General features: G+C 42.5%; 1 long non-coding RNA gene across 2 annotated transcripts; it reads right to left on the bottom strand.

Moving 5' to 3' along the window:
- Positions 1-3,249: 3,249 nt before the first annotated feature.
- Positions 3,250-4,696, bottom strand: LOC128126341 (uncharacterized). 2 transcript variants are annotated; one of them, XR_008224159.1, is made up of 3 exons: positions 4,524-4,696; positions 4,102-4,170; positions 3,250-3,347 (listed from the first exon to the last, which is right to left on the bottom strand). It is a non-coding gene; the product is annotated as an uncharacterized LOC128126341 (long non-coding RNA). The 2 variants fall into 2 exon arrangements; XR_008224160.1 differs by having other exon boundaries at positions 4,520-4,696.
- Between the last annotated feature and the right edge of the window lie 3,151 nt (positions 4,697-7,847).

Below are 7,847 nucleotides of genomic sequence, written 5' to 3' on the forward strand. Positions count from 1 at the left end.
CAGAGTAAACTCCCAGGCTAATAGACTGTGGTGTGTACCATGCCATCAGCTCGAGCCCTTCCATCTGCTAGCTGAAGTACCTGAAAACAAAACTAAAACTATAAGCATGAAGCTTAGTGAGCTCCCCCAAACTACTACATACCTTACAAAGCACATATATCAAATAACATAACTCTGGGACTACTCCCACTGCAGCAGGACAAATCCCGACATCGGCTTACCTGGCATCGGGCTCACCCCGACATCTGACCGCTTCGAGCATCGGGCTCACTCCGGCATCGGGCTTACCACGGCACATACATAACATAATCACATAATCTGCATCGGGCTTGCCCCTACATCGGATCGAAGCCTGGAACAAACAACATATAACACATAAACTAGCATACATCATGCTTGCCCCGAAATACATAATACACAGCATAATGAATAACATGCATCAGGCTTTCCCTGGCATCAGGTGTAACGACCCAAATTTCACGTCCAAAAATTTCGTTTTAAAAAACATTACTTTAGAAAATATTGATAGTTAAAAACATTGTTTGATCAACCATATCAAAATGTAAACCATGTATAAAAGTCAAATCATACAACCATCAAAATATCAGAGTATAAATCCCAGAGAATCTCGTAAGTGCGGAAACAGTGTGTGTGCATGATGTGTCGCTACCGTGCCAGCTCTTTCCCCTTCGACGAAGAGGTTCCTGAAACCAAAACTGCAAACTGTAAGCACAAAGCTTAGTGAGTTCCCCCACTGTACCACATACCATATAATCACATAACATACACATATTGTCAGGCATATCTGGGTGCCCGACCTACCCCTTTGGCCCTCTCGACCGGACATTGCCTAGCATATCGGGGTGCTGGCCTCCCCTTCGGTCCTCTCGACCGGATTCTGCCTAGCATATCTGGGTGCTGGCCTCCCCTTCGGTCCTCTCGACCGGATTCTGCCTAGCATATCTGGGTGCTGGCCTCCCCTTCGGTCCTCTCGACTGGATACTGGAGAACTACTTCTCCCCTTTACTACTACCACATAACATGTATCGCAATATCAGTATCTATCTAACATGGCTGGGTATGACTACCCCTTCGGCCCTACCGACCGGATATCTCGGGGACTATCTCCCCCTACTGTCACATAGCATCATATCATACTAGCATATAAACGCAACACAGGTAGTAGTAATCCCTAGATGAATATCACAGAGACAATCATCTAAATACAACTCCTATTGGTGGGCCGGCATTGTGGCCGTAGACCCACCGCTACTGGAAGGTAACTCACCTCGAATAGGCTGCTAGTCTGTGTGGGAATTGACTGTCTACTGCTGTTGCTGCTAACGTCCCCCGACTGTAATTCCCACAAAACGATCAGTCAAACACCGCTAGATGTTCTTAGGGTAAAATGACCCTTTTACCCCTTACCAAGTCAAAACCAGGTCAAAGTTAACTTCCAGTTGACTGGACTCGTCGAGTCCTGCGAGCAACTCACCGAGTCCATCCCTCACTGATCCGGTCCCACTCACCAGGTCCCTCTTTTCACCCACTGAGTCACCCTTGACTCGCTACCCGGGACTTTGGGGCCGACTCGAGTCCCAACTCGCCGAGTTCCTCGAGCAGATCCCCTGCTCGCTTCCAATCCACACTAAAACGCCCCATTCGAGGGGTTGGGGTTTCGGGACTACGTTATACAGTTAATTCTGTGCACAGGTACGGAGGGTTGAGCCTTTGATGCTTAAACCCCTCGTGTTCTGTGGATGTTCATATTACTCGCCGAGTTTGAAGAACTACTCGGCGAGTTCCAGGCAATCTTCATAGGTCTCGTCGAGTTTGTTCATCCAACTCGCCGAGTCGACGACCATCTTCATAGAACTCGCCGAGTCCTTCGACCCATTTCCTGAGTAGGCCAGATCTGGGACATGCAACACTTCCAGACCACAGATCCATGGTCCTAGGGCTCATTTACCACGTAAAGTTGTAAACTTTACGTGCATGCTTGGCCCTATGAGCTCAAACATGCACTTCCAAGCTATACAAGAGGTCCTATACTCAATGGGGACATCCACTACCTCAACCACAGAGACTTTATGCTACTATGAAGTCCAAAAGGTCCACATCCGAAGTCCTTGCAGAACATTAGCCATAAACACATAGAGATTTAGGTTCTTAGGGCTTAAAACCTCTTTTCTTAGGGACAAAAAGGGGGACTAATGAGCTAAAGATCAAGTTAGGTTCTTTTCTACCTGAATAGAAGCCCTTCACAGAGTAGATTCCGGATCTTTTTCCCTTCTTGCACTCTTCAATCTTCTCCTTCTTCTCCCAAGCCCCAAACCACCTTCAAAATGATAACAATCACCCACAAGGACACAAAGGAGGCTAGGGTTTCGTTCTACAGGTCTCTGGGAGTGCTAAGGGAAGTGGAGGCTGGGTTAGATCGATTAAATAGGGTGCAAACACCCGGGTTAGGGTTTTAGTCCAAACAGGGTCTACTCGTCGAGTCCATCGGACCTACTCGTCGAGTAGACCGAGTAGATCCCGCGTCTAGTCCTGCTTCTACTCGGCGAGTCAGTCCTTCAACTCGCCGAGTCCAAGGCTAATTATGCAAAATACAGAGATTTAATAACCAAGAATACATACCAGGAATCAGGTGCTACATCAGGCTTACCCCAGAACACATAACATATAGCATAATCACATATACTACATCGGGCTTGCCTGGAATCGGACCGGAGACCGGAACATATAACACATAACACATAAACATGCATGAATCACAAAGATATCAAGCATACATAACTACTTCTCGAGATCGCCCTGACATCGAACCGAAGTCTGGAAACATATAAACTACCCCGGGCTAACCCCGGTATCGGGCTTACCTCGGCATACTATACTACTTAAACGGGTCGGCCTTGGTGCCTTAGACTCGTTCCTACTGGAGGAAAACTCACCTCACACTGCTGAAGTCTTGTTGACAAAACCCTAGCTGTTGGATGACAAATTCCCGAATCTGTCAACATCAAAATAACACCCAATTAATAATTGGGTTCCATCACATATACTGTGACATCCCCATTTTCACGGACAGAAAAGACCGATGTTGTTTATGCTTTATAAAAATCAGAGTACTTCATTTTATAAAAATGTTGCGGAATTTGTTCCCAGAAAAACATGGTAAATACGTTATTAAAACATTTTCGAAGAAACGTATTTATTTCATTTTAAAACGTTTGGGATGTCATCATTAATACAGAAACATAAGCATAAACAGAACTTACAATTATTTACACTAGTGATCTACATCTCTTTAAATCTCTCAGTGTAGTGTCACTTCATATCAACACCTGTGATATAGATAAACTGAGTGGGTCAGGTTGGGAAACCTGGTGAGTACATAGGGTTTTCAACCCACAATAATATAATTATTATGTTTAAACAATCAAATAATCAACCCAATTACCCATCCCCATTATCTTCTTTATTCTTAAGGATCTACCCTAAGAATCAGCTATTTCTCATTCATTCATTCCTAAGGATCATCCTAAGGAAACAACATGAAGTCCATTGTTGCCAATGACACTTTGGTCAAGCGCAGCTGCTAATCTTGTCACTTAGGCACAGCTGCCAGAATTGGGACATTTCCTATGAGGCGCTTCTGCCGGTATTGACCTTTTAACGCCACTGTCATGGTCATAAGGCTCCCTATTAGGCACAGCTATTGATACTGTCCTTAGAGCGCAGCTGCTAGGACGTTTACCGTAGATCTAAAACATCTACGGGTTGTGGCGCAGCTGCCAGTGCTCATCTATAGGGTACTTGGTCCACTGCTGCCAATGTATTACCTATAGGGCACTAGGTCCGTACTACTAATGTTCCTCTATTTCAGCTTTTATCCCTCATCATTCATCTACTCATGTTTTACGCAACATATTTTGTAGATATAAAATACTTTATACAGTTTAAATCATTTAAAACATGTATAAAAATCTTTCACCAGCATAGACAGCAAGTATTAAGACAATATGCACACATAACACGTAATTTATATTAAAATACTTCATATCTATGTGTAAGATGAAAGGGACCATGCACACTCACTTGAGAAGGTGGTGACTCGGTACTCGGACAGCGCTTCGTTTACTTTAAAATAATTTCCTTCGACGAAACCTAGTATTATTACCACTAGATTTTAGTCTAAGATTTACCGTGACTAATTATTAGTCTTATTATTATTATTATATAAGCGTTTAAACAATACTTTCCAACCACTATGTACAGACAGGGGCCAGACGTAAAACACCGGAGGGCAGGACCATTTTGGCATATAGCACTTCTGAAATCCAACAACCCTATGCGGCCCTTTAAACCAGATTTCCCGTACCGCGAGTAGTTAAAAAGATATTATAACGACACTTATATAATTCATAATAATAGCTCAAATATTTATTATAAATTTATAATAACAATACTAATTTTAAATATAAACTATATTTAAAATAGGATAAGCATAACTTACTTACAAGGGGATTTTAGCTAGGAGTCGGGCTCTGTAGGGGCAGAACTTCGTCGCTGAATCTTTCTAAGAAAGATTCGTGCAGCGCTTCAGCGCTCACCTTACTATACTAAAACTACAGAAAGAGAAGTCGAATCACGAGGGACCGAAATGCTCGGGGGATAAGGAGAGAAAGACTCTTGAATCAAGAGAATGGTGCAAGAAATATGAGAGCCCAAGCCTCTTATTTATAGTAATTGAATTTACAAAAACTACCCTCCATAATTACTTAATGACTTTATAGTTATATAAACAACTAAACACCCCTTTATAATACTATTTTAAATAGATTTAATGATATTTGCACTAAACTAATGTCGAAAGAACTCAACATTAGTCTTATAATGACCGCATCGTCGATACCTTTCTAATGATATATACATATGTATATATATGTGTACGTATATATGATTTATACTTTATTTTAATACGTAAATATGCTATTATAATTTGTAACTCGTTCATACGAACTCCGTTTTTGACGTTATTTATATCCACGCGTAGGTGGAGACGTACTCTACAACTTTCGTTTAGACTCCGTCGGCTAATTTTGACTTTATTTTTAAAGTTATATTTTTAACAGGTCGGGACAGGATTGGTCCGTTAAAATCTCATAACTTCTTCATCCGATGTCCATTTTCGTCTGTCTTTTTATTGTTACACTACTAATAATGAGATCTTCAATTCTCGTTTAGGTTGTGTCGGCTAAAAATCGCTCGATCTAATATTCGAATTTTGGACTGTACACTGCTAATCCGAAACTTCGAAAAATCGTAACTTCTTCATACGAAGTCAGATTTGGGCGTTCTTTTTATCGAAGTTCTTAGTTTAACATATTCTACGACTTTCGTTTAGAGCGCTAAATCTAAATCTCGCTCTATCATAAATTTACTATTAACGCTTCTCGGCGCCGTGCCGGTTCCGACGCGAAACTTCGACGGGTCATAACTTCTTCGTTATAACTCGGATTTCGGCGTTCTTTATATGTACGGAAACCCTGTGACATATTCTACAAATTGGTTAAGATTATTTATTCTAAATAATCTTTTTGTCGAAAAGTCGTTTTCGACCCCTATTGCCTCTAAATTGACTAGCCCGGATCTGCAGGCGTTACAATTATCTCCCCCTTTGGATGATTACGTCCCGGAATCATCAACGAAACAGGGTCATATAATGACTCCATACGTCATCTCTTCATCCTAGGTAATAATTATAACTTCTACATTCCTTCAATTCTATCTCTTAAACTCATTGACTGTAAGAGTACTCGATCGTGCACCTGCTCTCTACCTCAGGTTAGACTCCAAATTATGACCTTCAAGTCACAATCTCGATCCTTGCTGGATACGGACTTGAGATAAGTTCTTTTATTACTACTATAGATCGATGTGTCATATTCTAATGACCTATCATCGTATGTTGCAACACTTAGACTTAGGTCTCTTAGAGTTAAATTCTAAAACAGACTATGCATTCCTTCATGTTCTAATGTGATATAATCACACTTTAACATTAGGCATTTCTAGCCACCAACTTCCTTAACAACGAGTGTGATACTTCTATTGATCGCTTTGATTTCAACCGTTTGGTTTAAGTCGGACGCTACATCAAACTTGGTTCTCTGAACCACACAACATACTCATCGTAGTCGGACTCGATTCGATACGACCACTAGGGTCGGAATATCAACAATCTTCTTATTCATTACCGAAACGATGGTAACAACACACACGAAACCAATTACTAGCTTCTTGGTAACCTTGTGACTTTCCCTGATCCAAGTGTGAGTCCTGTGCTTCCGGTAGTATAGGCCTCTACTACCATTCACACCTACTCATACTCGTCTCAGGTATTGTCCCACAGTTTTCCAAGTCACCACACAAGAAAATCATATAACAGCTTAACACATCAGATATCAAAACGAAGGTTTTTATTATTCCTTGAAACTATTACATAGGTGTTCAAGTTCACCCTAGAATATGCCTCTAACAGGCTACATCATACGATTCTATGGCTACCTCATAACTCGATCTTTGGATGTCAAGTTGTCACTCCTGAATCCTCGCATTGTTATCTGCTTCGTCAAGGATCATTTGAAATGCTCTCGCCTTTGGCTTTGGCGGCACATTTGGCTTTGTAGCCCCCTCTCTCTTTGGGCAATCTTGCTTGAAGTGTCCTTCCTCATTACATTCGTAACACACCCTTTTATTGAATTTACACTCGTTGGCATAATGCCCATGCTTCCCACACTTGAAACAAGTTACTTCCTCACTGCATTTTCCAGAGTGTTTCTTTTTGCACTTCTCGCACCATCTTTCTTCACTCCCTCCTCCTCTAAACTTCCTGGTACTTGATTTGCTTCTCTCATCGGGCTTCGCAGACCCCTCAAACTTCCTCTTTTCGCCAACCTCGGTCTTGTTGGCGGCTCTTCCCTTGATCATCTCCTCAACCGACTTGGCAGCCCAGATAGCTGCCTCCAAAGTAGGTGCCTGACGCACTGGCACTGCATATTCCCATGGAAGTCCCTTTGCGTACTTGCCAATTTTTGTCAGCTCATCCGGAACAAGACGCAAGGCGAACTCCATCTTCTCTGTGAAGTTGTTGGTGTATTCATCAATAGACATGCTTCCTTTCTTTAAGGTAAGGAATTGGTTTTCTAGCTCGAGCAGATTTTGGGCTGAGCAGTACCTACGTTTGAAATGCACCAAAAATTCTGCCCATGTCAATTGCAGGGGCTCATTGGGGCTCAGCGTCTTTCCCAAGGTATTCCACCATCGTACAGCGCCTCCTCGAAACTGACGCACTGCAAACGTGGTCTGTTGTTTTCCCTTGCAACCGCACGTCATGAAAGCTAATTCCATCTCCGAAATCCAATCCATGACCCCGATCGGATCCTCCTTTCCAGTGAAAGTCGATGGCTTGCAAGTCAGAAAATCCTTGTACTTGCATCCATTCCTCTCGACTTCGTCATCTTGGTTGTTTTGTCGAACTATTGGTGGGTTGACTTGACCAACAGTCCCACTGTAGTTTCCTTCCTCAGTCTGCCCTTCGTTCAACTTGGGCTGTTCGATCTGAATAGTCGCTTCCTCATGATTTTGCTGGAGCAAACGTCTGGTTTCCTCCATTTGACGATCCAACATTGCTTGGATCATCGCTTGCACTCCTGCCATCGTTATTGGCTCAGCAGCGGCTACCACAACCGGTATTTGCTCAATCGCTGGGGGTTGATCTCGGTTCCCATTTGCATTCACGTTTCCGCTACGGGTTCTTGCCATCTTGATCTATACGCCGA

Source organism: Lactuca sativa, chromosome 5, assembly GCF_002870075.4.
Source record: "Lactuca sativa cultivar Salinas chromosome 5, Lsat_Salinas_v11, whole genome shotgun sequence".
Taxonomy (NCBI): domain Eukaryota; kingdom Viridiplantae; phylum Streptophyta; class Magnoliopsida; order Asterales; family Asteraceae; genus Lactuca; species Lactuca sativa.